General features: G+C 38.8%; 1 protein-coding gene and 1 long non-coding RNA gene across 4 annotated transcripts in view; one reads left to right on the top strand and one right to left on the bottom strand.

The window, feature by feature from the left end:
* The window catches only part of X11Lbeta (amyloid-beta A4 precursor protein-binding family A member X11Lbeta), a 152493-nt gene that overhangs the window by 124793 nt on the left and 9930 nt on the right, over nt 1–17770 (bottom strand). The gene's annotated exons all lie outside the window — the stretch shown is intronic.
* LOC149090825 (uncharacterized) overlaps nt 16600–17770 on the top strand; it is a 45486-nt gene continuing 44315 nt past the window's right edge. Inside the window, exon 1 of the long non-coding RNA XR_016197472.1 lies at nt 16600–16917. This is a non-coding gene — a long non-coding RNA (uncharacterized LOC149090825). The remainder of the gene's footprint in view (nt 16918–17770) is intronic.

Raw genomic sequence — 17770 nt, 5'->3', positions numbered from 1 at the left:
AAGGAGATCTTTCGAACCCTTCAAAGCTATCAGATTCCAATCATTCTTCTGTGTATATATTGATACGGACGGACAGCTGGACATGAGTATATCAACTTAACCGGTCGGCCTGACTGAGAATATATATATGTTTTATGGGATCTGCCACGCCTTTTTTTACCCTAAGCCCATTTTTAATGGGAAATCAGTATGGTTTCATTAAATGTATGTAATAGGCAGAAGGAGTCGTGGCAGACCCCACAAAGTATATATATTCTTGATCAGGGCGACGAGCTGAGTCGATTTAGCCCTGTCCGTCTGTCCGTCCGTCCGTCTGTCCGTCTGTTTAAGCGCGTCGATCTCAGAATATATGAGAGCTAGAGACGTGAACTCAACTTTTTCGCAATTTTTTTCGGCGCTTTCCAAGCTATCTCCAATTCATAAATTGTTCAACTTTTCCGGATCCGCCCACTAAGAGCTAAGCAAATCGGAAAATTCATTTTCCGATATGCCGGAAATCATGTTAGTTGAAGACTTAGAAAGCTGAAATTTGGAATGCGAATCCGCATCGACCACCCAAGATCACGAGCTATGGCGCGATGTATCTACGCCCATTAGGGGCGTGGCAACACGGATAAAACTGTATCTCCAAAAGTTTTACAGCTAGAACGCTGAAATTGTGCACGTAAGCTGTTATAATTCTATAAAGATTAACGTCTACTTCTATTAGGGGCGTGGCAAATTGCACCTGAAGATATAATGTTTTTATACTCATTCACGAAGTGAATTATTATACTCATTCACGAAGTGAATTATTATACTCATTCAAGAAGTGAATTAGTATATTGGTTTTGTGCAATGTCCGTCTTGCTGTCCGTCCGCCTGTCCATCTGTCCGTATGAACGCAGTTCATTTCGCCGCTATTGAAGCTAGAGACTTGAAATTTGGAACACATACTCGTGTATAGCTCCGCTTTATAAAGTGTTAAAATTTTCCAGATCCGCCCACTAGGGGCGTGGCAAATCGGAGAATGCATTTTCCGATATACCAGAAATCGTGTTAGTTGAAGAGCTAGAAAGTTGAAATTTGGTATGTAGATCCGCGTTGACCCCCCAAGTCCAAAAAGCTATGGTGGATATATCTACGCCCATTGGGGGCAGATAAAACTGTATCTCCTAAAGTTCTAAAGCTAGAACGTTGAAATTTCGCACGTGAGCTAATGCTATAATTCTATAATGACTGATGAAAATTTTTTGTGTCTACGCCTACTAGAGGCGTGGCAAAAAAAATGAAGATATAGTGATTTTTCAAATTTGGCTATATTTTAGGCACTATCGATGCTAGAGACTTGAAATTTGGTATATATACGCGAGTTGACCTCCCAAGTCCAACAAGCTATGGTGGATATATGTCCGCCCAAAGAGGGCGTGGTAAACCGCAAAACTTTATATCTTCTACAGTTTAAGAGCTGGAAGCTTCAAATTTGGATAGTTGAGTTACTGCTAACCTCCTCTATCGATGCCCCAAAAATAATTGTCACGCCTCTTTGGGGGCGTGGCATATTGAAAAATACCCTGTAATTTTCACATTTTTTGAGTGTAAGCATTCATTCATTCGCATTTACGTTACCGTTAGCTCTTTCTAAGAACTGGCCAAAAATGAGGTGTCTACGGCTACTAGGGTCTACGGCTAGGTGTCTACGGCTACTAGGGGCGTGGCAATCGGCATTTGTAGTATCAACTTGCGACATTTATATGCTTGAGCTATCTATGTATGTACATGTATATACAAATAGGCTTAATAGGCATTGATAACACGGAAGGAAACTTTTAAATAAAATTTAAAAATAAAATTTATATATTTAAACAAGTAAGAAAACTCTAGTCGAGAGCGCTCGACTAGATACTACCCTGAACCAAACTAATAAAAAAGCACATTTAGTATGGTTCAAATTTCAATTTCGATGTATTTAAAAATATAAATGAAATATAAAACTCATTTAATTAAATATATAAAAATTTTGAAACAATTAAAAAAAAGAATTACGACATGCTCTGGGTTTGAGCCCGAGACCTCGTATTCAAGCGCCGCGCCTTCTACCTTGACGCCACCCTTCTATTCTGATTATCAATGTCAAAACTGAAATAGATTCACTGCTTCAGCGCCATCTACCAAATCTAAGTCAAACTAACTGCTGATGTGACTTTAAGAATGTGCAAGAACAACCAAACTAATAAAAACGTACATATAGTATGGTTAAAATTTCAATTTCGATTTTTGAAAAAATATAAGAGAAATTTAATCAAATATATAAACAAATTTTGAAGCAATTAGAAGAAAACTACAACACGCCCAGCAGAATTTGAGCCCGTGCCCTCGCGATCGAGCGCGGCGCCCTCTACCATGACGCCACCTTTCTATTCTAACATGCAATGTCAAAATTGAAGTAGATTCACTGATACAACGCCATCTAGCAGAGCTAAACGAAACTAACTGCTGATGTGATTCTAAGAATGTGCTAAAAGATGTTTGAATGCATGTGTGCACACGTATAGGAAAACTGCTGTTGCCGCAGCACGTGCGTTTGTTAATTGGCCAAATATTTTGTTATTTTTATACCCTGAACCCATTGAAAATGGGAAATCAGGGTATAATGGTTTTGTTGAAATGTATGTAACAAGCAGAAGGAGGCGTGGCAAACCCCACAAAGTATATATATTTGTGGCGATCTGGCATCACAATAATTCTCGATCGATACTATCGATAAAACATGATCTCTCAATTACCATCATTAGTAATAAGAATACATATAGACACTTCTTAAGCTTCAGCGCGACACATCACATGTACATATTACATCAACCTTAATCAATACAATTTTAGCAAATCATAGATGTGTTCTAATTTAATACAAATAAATAGTGACGCATACATTCTCCACAAAAACCAACAAACAATATTTTCATAAATGGGAATCCCCACATTCACATACATTCATCAACAAATACCCATAATTGGTGACCCCGAGTTCAAATACGCGCCGTTGGTTTTTCACTAAATGAGCTTCTTGATCAGCAACACACGCTGACGATCACTTCGGTAGCAAACATTTTAGCTACTTATTTTTACATTACCAGTGATCTCAAAAAGCTTTATCAACAAAGAAGTGCAACAATTTCACAGTTCGTCGCAGCCGTCTCGACATACACACACATAGCCAACACGCGCTATTTCACAACGAAGCGACGCGCAAAAAAACTAACTGCGCAACAAGATGGCCGACGAAGAAAATTCAACCGATGCGGAATTACCTACAGAGAATACTTCCAACATGAATGCCATTTTAAGCAAATTACCATTCCCTCAACTAAATTCAACAACATCTATCGAAATGTTTTTCACCAAACTCGAAGGCTGGTTTGAGCTGCAGGGCATCGGTACGCGTAAAGAGCACGAGAAGTACACTGCCGTTATAACCTACGCAGATCCAAAATATCTGGAGCAAGTGCATGATCTAGTAGTGAACGAGCCAACTTCAAATCCATACACCACGCTGAAACAATCAATTCTCGCCAAATTCGCAGAGTCTGAAATGGTTCGTCTTGATAAGCTCGCAACTGGTATTCAACTCGGCGATGGACGCCCTAGCCACCTGTTAAGTCAACTACAGCAAACTAATGCCACTAATGACGAATCTGTTGTTCGACGTTATTGGATCAAACGATTACCACCTTCAGCTCGAGCTGTTATCGTTGGAATTCTTCAAAGTGCACCAAACACCCCACTCAGCCAACTTGCTACCACAGCTGATGCTGTCATAGATTCGCTCAATTACTCAGGTGACAACATCCAAGCAGTGACGTCTATCAACTCTGAGGACACGTCACTGGCGACTCGCATGAGTCGTTTAGAGAAACGAATCGACGACCAAGATAAGTGTCTCCAGGAGATAAGCAAAAAGCTTTCACAAAGCCTTAACAACAACAACAATCGTCGATCTCGCAGCCGCTCATCAAGCAGTCAACGCAATACTTCACAACAGAGCAACGCGAATCAATATTGCTGGTACCACAACAAGTACGGTAGCAACGCTCAACATTGTCAAGCTCCATGCAACTTCAAGTCAAACAACAACGGGACAAAAAACTAATCACTCCCATCGAGGTTTCAAAAGGCAGCGTCGATGGGCAACCCCAACACGCCTTTCAAAATAGCCCAAAACTTAAGGTTGAAGTACATAGCATTTCCACTTCTAATCGTTTGTTTATTCCAGATGCTAAGTCTGGTCGAAAATTCCTCATCGACACAGGAGCAGACATATCTGTAATACCCACCTCAACAATAAACCGACGATTAAATATCTGCAAGGAGAATCCACTATTTGCAGCCAACGGATCCACAATCAACACATACGGCACAACTCGCCTTACACTCGACCTTGGCCTGCGTCGTCCGTTCACATGGAACTTCATCATAGCAGACACCACTATACCAATCCTAGGATCAGATTTCTTGCAGCACTTCAACTTACTCGTCGACATTAAGCAAGGAAAGTTAATCGACGCGCAAACACTACTTGCACGCAGCGGCATCTGCAGTCTACAATCGCCGTCCTCTGTCAAAACGTTTGACACATCATGTCAATTCGCCAAGCTTTTGGAAGAATTCAAGGACATCACTCAACTCAACTTTGCAGCACCCAAGCCCACAACATCGGATGTCACACACTGCATCGACACCCGAGGGCCTCCCACTTTTGCAAAGCCACGTCGACTAACTCCAGACAAATTTAAAGCAGCAAAAGCTGAATTCGAATATCTGCTCAAAATCGGCGTTTGCCGACCATCAAAAAGTTCATATGCATCTCCCTTACATATGGTACGCAAACCCTCAGGCGATTGGCGACCATGTGGCGACTACAGAGCTTTAAACGCACAGACAATTCCTGATCGGTATCCGTTACCTCATATACAAGACTGCACCCATATTTTCTATGGCAAGAAAATATTCTCAAAAATAGATCTCAACCGTGCCTTTCATCAAATTCCAATAGAACCTGGCGACATCCCTAAAACAGCTATCACAACACCTTTCGGTTTATTCGAATTTACATATATGACGTTTGGATTATGCAACGCTGCCCAAACATTCCAACGTTACATGGACACCGCATTCAGAGACATGGATTTTGTTTTCGTCTACATTGATGACATTGCTGTAGCATCCGCCAGCAAAGAACAACACAAACTTCATCTCAAACAAGTTTTCGAACGACTTCGACGCTATCACCTTACAATCAATCCTGGTAAATGTAGTTTTGGTCAAACCTCAATCAAATTTCTGGGACACAACGTTGACTCCAATGGCATAGCACCTCTGCCTGATAAAGTCAAGACAATCATCGATTTCCCGTTGCCCAAAGTAGCAAAGGAACTTCGACGCTTTCTGGCAATGATCAACTTTTACAGAAGATTCTTGCCCAAGGCCATCATACATCAAGCACCGCTGGTACAGCTCATCCCGGGAAATAAGAAGAACGATTCTTCGCCTATATCCTGGACCGAAGATACCATCAAACATTTTGAGGAGTGCAAACAGTCATTAGCCACTGCAACTTTACTGGTACATCCATCACCAGACGCTAGTCTCTCACTCAGCACGGACGCAAGTGACACAGCAGTTGGCGCTGTCCTTCATCAAATCATCAACGAAGAACGCCAGCCATTGGGATTCTTCAGCATTAAACTTACTGATGCACAACGCAAATACAGCACGTACGACCGTGAATTGCTAGCCATCTATCTCAGCATTAAACACTTTCGCTACATGTTAGAAGGACGAATATTCGATGTGCGCACAGATCACAAGCCACTAGTTTTCGCTTTTACGCAAAAGCCCGAAAAAGCTTCACCTCGTCAACTTCGTCAGTTGGACTTCATAAGTCAATTCACAACATCAATTCAACACATAGCTGGAACTGAGAACACTACAGCAGATACATTATCTCGCATATCAACAGTAGATTCAAATATAATCGACTACAACAAAATCGCTCAAGCGCAAATCAACTGTTCTGAACTGAAGACGATTCTCAAAGATAAGACTACAACTCTACAACTCAAGTCAATAAGCTTACCTCACTCTTCAACTCCAATCATATGTGATTTCTCCACTGACACTGTACGCCCATTCATCCCTCAGCCATTGAGAAGTACAATCATCAGCAAAATGCACAACATTGCTCATGGAGGCGTTAAATCAACACTTCACATTATCAAACAACGTTTTGTTTGGCCCTCCATGCACACCGATGTCAAAAACTTTGTTAAACATTGCATACCATGTCAAAAATCAAAAGTTACACGTCATGTCCACTCACCACTTCAACAATACGCACTCACATCTCAACGATTCGAACATATCAACTTGGATCTGATTGGACCACTACCCCAATCAGGACAATACAGATACTGCCTCACTATCATCGATCGCTACACCAAGTGGCCAGAAGCCGTACCTATCGAAGATATACAAGCAGAGACAGTTGCAGCAGCATTAATCAACACTTGGATCTCTCGTTTTGGAGTTCCAGCCCGTATAACTACAGATCAAGGTAGACAGTTCGAATCTAAACTTTTCAACGAACTATCGCAACTCCTTGGCATTAACCACCTACGCACAACAGCCTACCATCCACAAGCAAACGGAATCATCGAACGTTGGCATCGTACTCTCAAAGCTTCAATTATGTGCCAAAATAGGAGCGGGTGGCCCAACAAGTTGCCAATCATATTGCTCGGACTACGATCAGCATACAAGCCTGATATTCAAACCACAGCCTCACAACTTGTCTATGGCACAACGCTACGCCTGCCAGGAGAATTTTTCCACATAAATAGACAGTTTCAACCACAAACACAGTTCGCACAAGAGCTAACAAGGATCATGAATGATCTACGACCAATTCCAACAGCCAACCATGACACTACTAAGCCATTCGTTTTCAAGGATTTAGCAGAGTCGACACACGTTTTTCTACGCAATGATATGGTACGCGAGTCATTGCAACCACCATACGATGGTCCATTTGAAGTTAAAAGCAAGCACCCAAAATTCTTCAACATCATCATCAAGGGACGAGACACTAAAGTTTCTATCGACCGTCTCAAGCCTGCCTACATTGAATCAGAAAGACAACTCACACCTACCATCGCAATCACGCCATCATCATCACCTCCACCACAGCCAGTTCCTCAACATATGCCAAATCAACCAACTGGAAGACCTCGCCGCACAATTAGACTTCCCGTTCGTTTCACAACTTGAAGTCTAGGAGGGAGTACTGTGGCGATCTGGCATCACAATAATTCTCGATCGATACTATCGATAAAACATGATCTCTCAATTACCATCATTAGTAATAAGAATACATATAGACACTTCTTAAGCTTCAGCGCGACACATCACATGTACATATTACATCAACCTTAATCAATACAATTTTAGCAAATCATAGATGTGTTCTAATTTAATACAAATAAATAGTGACGCATACATTCTCCACAAAAACCAACAAACAATATTTTCATAAATGGGAATCCCCACATTCACATACATTCATCAACAATTCCCATATATTCTTGATCAGCACGACAGGCTGAGTCGATTTGGCCATGTCCGTCTGTCTGTCTCTCCGTCCGTCCGTCCGTTTGTCCGTATGTATGAACGCGTCGATCTCAGAAGATATAAGAGCTAGAGACTTGATTTTTGTTTTTTAAATGACCGTATATACAGCGCGGATGTCGAGCTTATCACTAAAAATCGATAACTATTCCCGATATTTTGTTATCGATTAAAAACATTATCAATCAAGGCAGACGCCACTGTAGCTAATTCTGAATGATTTTTCATTTTTTCAAATTTCTCAATTATTCAATAGAATATGTAGGCTCCAAATTCACCAGAATCCCCAGTGAAGGTCAGATGCTAGTATAGCTAATTGTGAATGATTTGACATGTTTTTTTTTTTTTTTTAAATGCCAAATATTCAATAGAATATGTAGATCATATGCTGAAAGTTTCATTAAATTCGGTGTAGTCAATCGACGTTAAAAAATAACAAAATGTTTGGCCAATTAACAAACGCACGTGCTGCGGCAACAGCAGTTTTCCTATACGTGTGCACACATACATTCAAACATCTTCTAGCACATTCTTAGAGTCACATCAGCAGTTAGTTTCGTTTAGTTCTGCTAGATGGCGTTGTATCAGTGAATCTACTTCAATTTTGACATTGCATGTTAGAATAGAAAGGTGGCGTCATGGTAGAGGGCGCCGCGCTCGATCGCGAGGGCACGGGCTCAAATTCTGCTGGGCGTGTTGTAGTTTTCTTCTAATTGCTTCAAAATTTGTTTATATATTTGATTAAATTTCTCTTATATTTTTTCAAAAATCGAAATTGAAATTTTAACCATACTATATGTACGTTTTTATTAGTTTGGTTGTTCTTGCACATTCTTAAAGTCACATCAGCAGTTAGTTTGACTTAGATTTGGTAGATGGCGCTGAAGCAGTGAATCTATTTCAGTTTTGACATTGATAATCAGAATAGAAGGGTGGCGTCAAGGTAGAAGGCGCGGCGCTTGAATACGAGGTCTCGGGCTCAAACCCAGAGCATGTCGTAATTCTTCTTTTTAATTGTTTCAAAATTTTTATATATTTAATTAAATGAGTTTTATATTTCATTTATATTTTTAAATACATCGAAATTGAAATTTGAACCATACTAAATGTGCTTTTTTATTAGTTTGGTTCAGGGTAGTATCTAGTCGAGCGCTCTCGACTAGAGTTTTCTTACTTGTTTTCAATTGGTTCAGGGTCAATTGCAGAAATAAATTTGGCATTACAGCTTTTCGGCAAATGTCAAAAAAAGGCTTCCAAGCAAATAAATGAATACTGGGCCTGGAAATAATCTATTTATAAAGTGTGAATAGTTTAAAAGCTACATTACGTTGAGATACAAGCCGGCATACGCTTGGATGGAATAAGTAAATCAGCTTCTGTATTGTCTTCACACTAACATGACTTAATTGATAGACATCAAGGCAGGGTTTTATCATTTATGTATGTTATAGAGATGCTAAAGTGGTCAAAAACTTCATTTAATTACTTTTGTTTTGATTTGATTATGAATTTGATCAATAATGTTGACAATTGAAGTACACCTCAAATATAGATTTAAATCCGAGCAACCAAGGCAACTCCTTAAACATGCATTTGAAAACTGACTAGCCCGAACTATCTTGCATAGTGAGTAAGTTAAAGTCACTTTTTTTAGGACTTGACAAAAAGATAATATCAAGTATATACGAATTAACGTAACGCAGCATGAGGCGTTTGTTTGTATAACTAGATGGGCAAAAAAGAAAATCAAAGTGGCACAACCTGATGCGTTGTTAGCATACATTCTCAAACGGCGTATGAGCTGCTTCAGTCTGGCTGAAATGATGGAGATCAAGTGAGTTAGTGAGTGCAGAATATGTTGTGTCTTACAGAGTCTGCAGTCTGTACGGCTGCATACTTCATATGTCAAGGGCTTTTGGTCTTTTCTCTTATTGTAGCAGCTTTAACAGTAGCCACTTTCAATGCCGCGAATGCAGAACATTTCTGAGTGCAATTTCTGAGTGAATTTACAGTACCGAGCAAAAATGAGTGAATGTTTCACAACTTTGACTTTCATCACGCATAAAAATGAAATCATACAAGCAAATCAAGATTTTTTATACCCTGAACTCATTGAAAATGGGAAGGTAGAGTCTCCAAATTTAAAATGTATATTAGGATGTAATTTATACAATTTCGGGTTTTGTTAAAATTTGCTGTTAAGATGTAGGAAATATAATTTTAAACCTGATCTTCGATAAGGTTTTTTATCTATAAAAATTATCGGAATGAGTTATGGTTTTTAGTGATAAACTCGATATGCGCGCGATATATACGAACATTAAAAAAAAATATAGAGGTCACTAGCTGTTATATCTTCTGAGATCGTCGCGTTCATACATACGGATAGACGGACGGACAGAGAAGAATATATATACTCTGTGGGGTCTGCCACGTCTCCTTGTGCCTGTTACATACATTATAACAAAACCATAATACCCTTATTTCCCATATTCAATAGGTTCAGGGTATAAAAAATTAAGAATATTTCAGTCAACATTGAAAATAGTGGTGTGTGCCTAAACGAGAAGGACTTTCCTTTGCGTAGTATTGCCGAAAACCTTGGTATCAGCTAATTCGCAGCGATCATAGCTCAAAGGACACCAAATGTGACTCCGAAAACTCAAGTCAAAGGTTGCAAAAAACTGTTGTCGGACTCTGATGCTCGTCTAATTATGTCGAAAATGAGAAAAAACAAGCTGTTAGTACCAAAGGGTGATTCTTTAGCAATTAGAAAATATTATACCGAACGGACTGCTACTAGAGCACTTCGTGGCTTCAAATATGTCTCATTCGTTAAAAAAAAACAGACCTGCATTGTCCGAAAAGAATGTGAAGGCGCTTTTGAAATTTGCAAGGGAACACAAAAAGTGGAGCATTGATGATTGTAAGCGAATAAAAATTTAACAGTTTCCAATCAGATGGAAAACAATATTGGCAATACTGGTGCAGACATGGGGAACGCATTCAACGACAGCATGTGTAGCAAACGGTCAAACATGGCATTATGGTTCGGTGGAACGTTTATCCTCTACATAGAGTAGAAGCTATAAGGCGGAACGAGTAATATATGAATATTCTACCAAACCATTTTCCCAATTTGATTAATAAATATGAAATGGTTTTTCAACGAGATGGCGATCCAATAAATTCTGCAAAAACTATTAAGGAATGGATTGGAAAGCAAAATATTAAGCTAATGGATTGGCCAGCGCAGAGTCCCGACCTCAATCCTATTGAAAATTCATTCACGAAAGTGAAATGAGTATATTGGTTTTGTGCAATGTCCGTCTTGCTGTCCGTCCGTCTGTCTGTATGAACGCAGTCTATCGCGGCGCTCTTAAAGCTAGAGCCTTGAAATTTGGAACATATACTCGTGTATATCTCCGATTTATAATGTGTTAACATTTTCCGATATGCCAGAAATCATGTTAGTTGAAGAGCTAGAAAGCTGAAATTTGGTATGTAGAAGCTTCAAATTTGGATAGTTAAGTTACTGGTAACTCCTCTATGAATTCCCCAAATAATATTGTTACGCTCCTTTAGGGGCATATCAAAAAATACCCTGTAATTTTTTCATTTTTTGAGCGTAAGGATCCTAATTTTGCAGCTAGGTTACCGTTAGTTTATTTTATAAGCTGACCAACAATGAAGTGTCTACGCCCAGTGGGACGTGGCAAATCGAGAACAACTGAACTTTCTACAGTACTAGAGCTAAACTTAGCTACTAAATTGCTGGTGAGGTGTGAATGAGTATTCCGCAGTTGGTAACGCCCGACTGCAACGTTCTTACTTGTTTTATTTCTAACTCTATGAATTTAGCTAACTTATCCTTGCAACTTTTTATACCCTGAACCAATTGAAAATGGGAAATGAGGGTATAATGGTTTTGTGTAAAAGTATGTAACAGGCAGAAGGAATCATCGCAGACCCCACAAAGTATATATATTCTTGATCAGCACGACGAGCTGAGTCCGTCCGTCCGTCCGTCCGTAGGAACGCCGAGATCTCATAAGATATAAGAGCTAGAGAGCTGAAATTTTGTGTGCATACTCGTGTATACCATACGCAGTACGAGTTTATCGAGAATAATCGAAATTTTTTTTGTTTTTTGAGCCTCATTGGAGTACTATTAGACGTGGGGACTTCAGATTTACTGTGTATATACATATGATGAATACAAATATTTTGTAATCAACAGATTTCGGATACCACGCCCCCTTCGCCCCCAATTTGTAAAAACCGTATTTCAAGTACTAGAGACTTGGAATGCACACACATTTTGACCATATAATTACGCCCTGAAAATTTAATTCAGATCGTGTGTTTACAAAAGAAGTTATTCACCACACTGCAGCACAGCCCAAGCGCAGTCGCTGCTTACTGCGCAGTTTGCAGAGCGCGGGCGCGTTAGGGTGAATGCATGTGTATGTATGTGTGCGTGCATAAAAAGAAGTGCAGAATGATAAGAATATCAGCTTGGAGGGTTCAGGGTATCTCCTAGTCGAGCAGTCTCAAATAGAGTCTTCTTACTTGTTTTTATATGTTAAGAATAAACTAATAAACAAGCGAAAGAAAAACAATCTTGATTTGCTTGTATGGTTTTTTATGCGCAATGAAAGTCAAAATTGTGAAACATTTACACATTTTTGTTCGGTACTGTATATACTTTGTTGAGTCTGCCACACCTCCTTCTGCCTGTTACATACATTTCAATAAAACCAATATGCCCTGATTTTCCATTTTCAATGGAGCATACGACCTTTTCGTGGGAATGCGACGATATATTCACATATAAAAGCAATATAGCCGGCATTACAAGGAATTCAAAAGTTTGCTCTCGGCTTCATTGGTGTGCCCAGCCCCAACTTTCAGTTGCATGCAACACTCGACTTCAATTAAAATCAATGCTTTGCGACAACAACAATAATAAGTAAGAATTTTGTAGGCAGTCATTACCGACTACAGAATACTCATTCAGATGGACTATCTTCAAAAACTTCAGACCGTAATAATGATATTCTAGAGTGTGTACTTGTCAAGCGCAAAAGATAGATAGATAGTGGTATTTAAAATAAAACAAAGTATAAATACTAAAACATGCACATGAATCTTAATTTAAAATTGACAGATTTATCTTTTCGTGTAGATAGACTATTGGTATCAAAATGGCAGAACGTGCTTATACAAGTCTTTAGCATATGAAATACTTTTTTTTAATTTTTGACGAAAGGAGTTTGGAGTCCAAAATCTATACATTACAACACCATTGTATTCATCAAATAAACCTAAACAGAAGTTTGAAGTCCATAGAACTAGGAGTCTTCAAATTACGTTTAAAAATCTAAACCTAATGATCGATTATTATCGTTATATAAGATGTGGCATAATCTATAATAAACTAGTACTGCGTACTTTATGGAGTCTGACACACTTCCTTCTGCATGTTACATACATTTACACAAAGCAATTGTACACTGATAGGAATGCAAGCTATAATCAATAAATATTTTCATTCCTATTTTGTTTTATTTTCTTTTATTTGGATTAAGGATGTCACAAAAAATCACTGTGATTCTGCCAAATCTCAATCTCCTCTGAAGTATACTTCAAAAGTCCATGTATTAGCTTGAGTCTTGAGCTACTTTCGACAAGTGTCATCAGCCAAAGCTCTCCATAAGCTTAGACAAACCAAAAGTAATCCAATCATGCAATGAATCAATAACTCCTAAAACCCTTTTCGATATTAAAACTAACTAGTCCTGAAAGTTGTTTGCGAGTTATCGATAAATATGCATATTTTAATGAGGGAAAACGTGCAAAACGATTGCAAAGGCTTTAACCGGGGTTCGCCATTGTGGAGTCAAATAAAAAAGTACTTGTCATTGTAAAAGTTCATTCAATTTAAATTTCACATCATTATGATGCCAGCTAACTGTAGGATATTTAAGCAGCGAGCGGCGAGAGCGGGCGTTCATTAACCATGTCAGCAGCTGCTAATTTATGTAGGCTTCAACACAGACTGCCGGCTGTCTTGCTAGGTTACTGTGCCTGCAGTGACTGATTACAGGTTACTATGATTTATGCGCCAGCATGAAATCGGAGACTGGGTGGCGGCGGCGGTGGCTAGTAGTCTGAAGGAGGCTGGGCTCTTGAGTGTAACTTGTGTAATTAGGCGTTGCAAAACGTGAATGGCACATTGCGAATAAGCATGTGCGGGGTGTGTATAAGTGCTTTAGTCTGTTGTCGACTTGGCTAGGCGCAACTTAGCTTCAAGCGAGGTTCGCAAAGAACCACTGCAACGCCAACGGAAAGCAACAACAATAACTCATTAATGAGGCAACAGCTGCACAGAGATTTGGCCCAGAAAGCTTACGAACTTTGATGCAAACGATGAAAAGCAGGCAAACAGTTACATTCTAATGGACACATTTTCCAAACTGAAATCCTACAGATAGACCAGAGAGACACGTGTCAACACACACACAGAGTGTATCACTAATTAGCCTTCTTTAGTAATTGTGATTTGCTTTTCAGCCACTGTGTAGTTCTAGCTATCTATGTACATATGTATGTATGTATGTATGTACTATGTATGTATATAAATATACGTACGTCTGCCAGGTTAGGACAACGGATCTGAGAAAAAAGAATGGAATTGAAATAACGGCAGTCGCATAGTCATACATACACACAACATTAAACGTTATTGCGAAGTGCTACATTTTATTCGTTCCTTTTTACGCGCTTAATCTGATTAAGATAGATGACACAATGCTTATAATAGTGATAAATTGATATTCATAATATTGCGAAGACACGACATACATATATGTACGTATAAAGGGTATTTCAATAAAGGCGGTTAGATGTTGTTATGGAATAAAACAAGCTATGTGTGATGATGTATTGACAACATTTTTATACTCATTCACGAAAATTAATTAGTATATTGGTTTTGTGCAATGTCCGTTTTGCCCATCCGTCTGTCCGGAGGGGCGTGGCAAATCGGAAAATGCATTTTCCGATATGCCGGAAATCATGTTAGTTGAAGACTTAGAAAGCTGAAATTTGGAATGCGAATCCGCATCGACCACCCAAGATCACGAGCTATGGCGCGATATATCTACGCCCATTGGGAGAATGGCAAATCGGATAAAACTGTATCTCCTAGAGTTTGTAAACTAGAACGTTAAAATTTTGCATATGAGCTGATGTTATAATTATATTGTATAACGATTAATGAAAAAACAAGTAAGAACGTTGCAGTCGGGCGCTACCGACTGCGGAATACTCATTCACAGTCCCTTTGTAAATTTAATTTAATTTAAAAAAATTAGTACAAAACAATTATGCTTTTTGATTATATTGTAGCTTTTGGTAATTTTTATCGAGTAATCGATAATTATTATATTGATCGTGCACTTTTTGAGTACAAATGTATGGTAATTTTCGTTGATAGCTTTCGGTCACACCTATTGCAGATTCTTTAGCGTTTGCTTACATTACAAATGCGCGCTTTTTAGCATTCTAAGAATTGCGATCGATTTCTGGATTTTCTAGCTGTTATTGTAGTTTTGTCAGATGACGCTCTGTTATTAGCTTATTGTATTTTAGCTACCAGTTTGTGAAGCAAAGCGATAGCGTGAGCGCTAAAGGCGTCGCAAGTTATGTTACAGCGACGGAGGTTCAAATCCCCATCGGGGTTTTTTTTTTTATCATACATATTTCGTTTTTTTATAAAATAGATATTTTATTCTTTCAATTAGAAAGAACAATTTTATAAGTTTTAATTTGTTTCTTCTTAAATAGCCCTCATATATGTATGTACGCATATATGCATGTATATGTATGCACATAAGTCTGCACGCATATGTAGCATCAAGCATTACAGCCTTTCTTATGCACGCGCTCATTTGTATGTGCGTATGTATGTAATGCAAATTTATCATCCGCTACTCTGGCTCTTCTTTTCTATAATGCGTCATATCAAGAATCTCATTTTTGCATTTCATTTTAATTGCGTTTGTTGACAGTAGGTGGTAGCGCTGTCGGCAAAGGCGCCGGCTAAATTTGTGCTTGTTATTTTGACAAACATGGCTTGGGTGCGAGTTCAAATCCCGCGGAAAACTCTTTTTTGTAAATTGCAAATTTTGTTATTTTAGCTTCTTTTATATTTTTTAAGTATTTAAATTTTATTTTTAAATTTTATAAAATCTTTCCTTCCGTGTTATCAATGCCTATTAAGCCTATTTATATATACATTTACAAATGTACATAGATAGCTCAAGCATATAAATGTCGCAATTTAATGCTACAAATGCCAATTGCCACGCCCCTAGTGGCCGTAGACACCTCATTTTTGGCCAGTTCTTAGAAAGAGCTAACGGTAACATATATGCGAAATTTGAATGCTTACGCTCAAAAAATGTGAAAATTACAGGGTATTTTTCGATATGCCATGCCCCCAAAGAGGCGTGACAATTATTTTTGGGGCATCGATAGAGGAGGTTACCAGTAACTCAACTATTCAAATTTGAAGCTTCTAGCTCTTAAACTGTAGGAGATATAAAGTTTTGCGGTTTGCCACGCCCCCTTTGGGCGGACATATATCCACTATAGCTTGTTGGACTTGGGAGGTCAACTCGCGTATATATACCAAATTTCAAGTCTGTAGCATCAATAGTACCTAAAATATAGCCAAATTTGAAAAATCACTATATCTTCACGTCCGATTTGCCACGCCCCTATTAGGCGTAGACATAAAATTTTTTCATCAGTCATTATAGAATTATAGCATTAGCTCACGTGCGAAATTTCAACGTTCTAGCTTTAGAACTTTAGGAGATACAGTTTTATCTGATTTGCCACGCCCCCAATGAGCGTAGATATATCCACTATAGCTTTTTGGACTTGGGGGGTCAACGCGGATCTACATACCAAATTTCAACTCTCTAGCTCTTCAACTAACATGATTTCTGGTATATCGGAAAATGCATTTTCCGATTTGCCCCGACCCTAGTGGGCGGATCGGGAAAATTTTAACACTTTATAAATCGGAGTTATACACGAGTATGTGTTCAAAATTTCAAGTCTCTAGCTTCAATAGCGGCGAAATGAACTGCGTTCATACGGACAGACGGACAGACGGACAGACGGACGGACGGACGGACAGCAAGACGGACATTGCACAAAACCAATATACTAATTCACTTCGTGAATGAGTATAACAAGTAAGAACGTTGCAGTCGGCCGTTACCGGCCGCGGAATACTTATTTACATCCCATCAGCGATTTAGTAGCTAAGTTTTGCTCGAATGCTGTAGAAAATTCACTTTTTCTCGATTTACCACGCCCCTACATTTAATCCAAAATAATCGATAAATTGATTTGGGGTTTTCAGCCGAATTTGAACACTTTTAGACCTGGAGAATTCAAATTAAATGTGTATATAAGTTATCATGTAAAGCTCTATAGCTCCAAGGTTACATTCAATACAGAGGCTTAAAAGCTATCACACGAAGCTTTGTTCCCACAAAGTTGATATCACAAACATCAAATCTCCCTGTGGTTATTACTCGAAGCTTTGTTCCCGCAAATAATATTTAATTTTAATAATATTTGGCAAATATCCGTGTGGTTGCTGACGTTGCGTACGATTATTGGCGGGATCGCAAAAGCTTTATGATGGGCAAGCTTTATCTTTTGGAGCAGATCGCGTGGCCGGGCAGTATCAAAAAGAACTCACTTAAGAGCAACACGCACAAGCTGTTGCTAATAACTATTAATTAGAATAAAGTCAAGCTTATACAAATCTTTGTGGATCGCTAAATAAGGCCTCCCTCCACATTACGAAATAAAATAACTGGCACCCAAAGGAAAATCTGTACCATCGGTAAAACTGTACCAACGGAAGCCCCTGTACCATAAGAAAAATCTGTACCAGAGGACCGAGCTATAGGCATTGAAAACACTGGACGAATATATACGAAAAACATCAACGCGACGAAAAGAACTTTGCAGAATAGGACACAAATACATTAAATAACTCTTAAACCAATGTAAGTGA

This window comes from Drosophila navojoa, chromosome X (genome assembly GCF_054131105.1).
Source record: "Drosophila navojoa isolate 15081-1374.11 chromosome X, UAZ_NAV_1.0, whole genome shotgun sequence".
Classification (NCBI taxonomy): Eukaryota; Metazoa; Arthropoda; class Insecta; order Diptera; family Drosophilidae; genus Drosophila; species Drosophila navojoa.
Note: the sequence above shows the minus strand (reverse complement) of the source record. Positions and strands in the feature narration are given on the sequence as shown.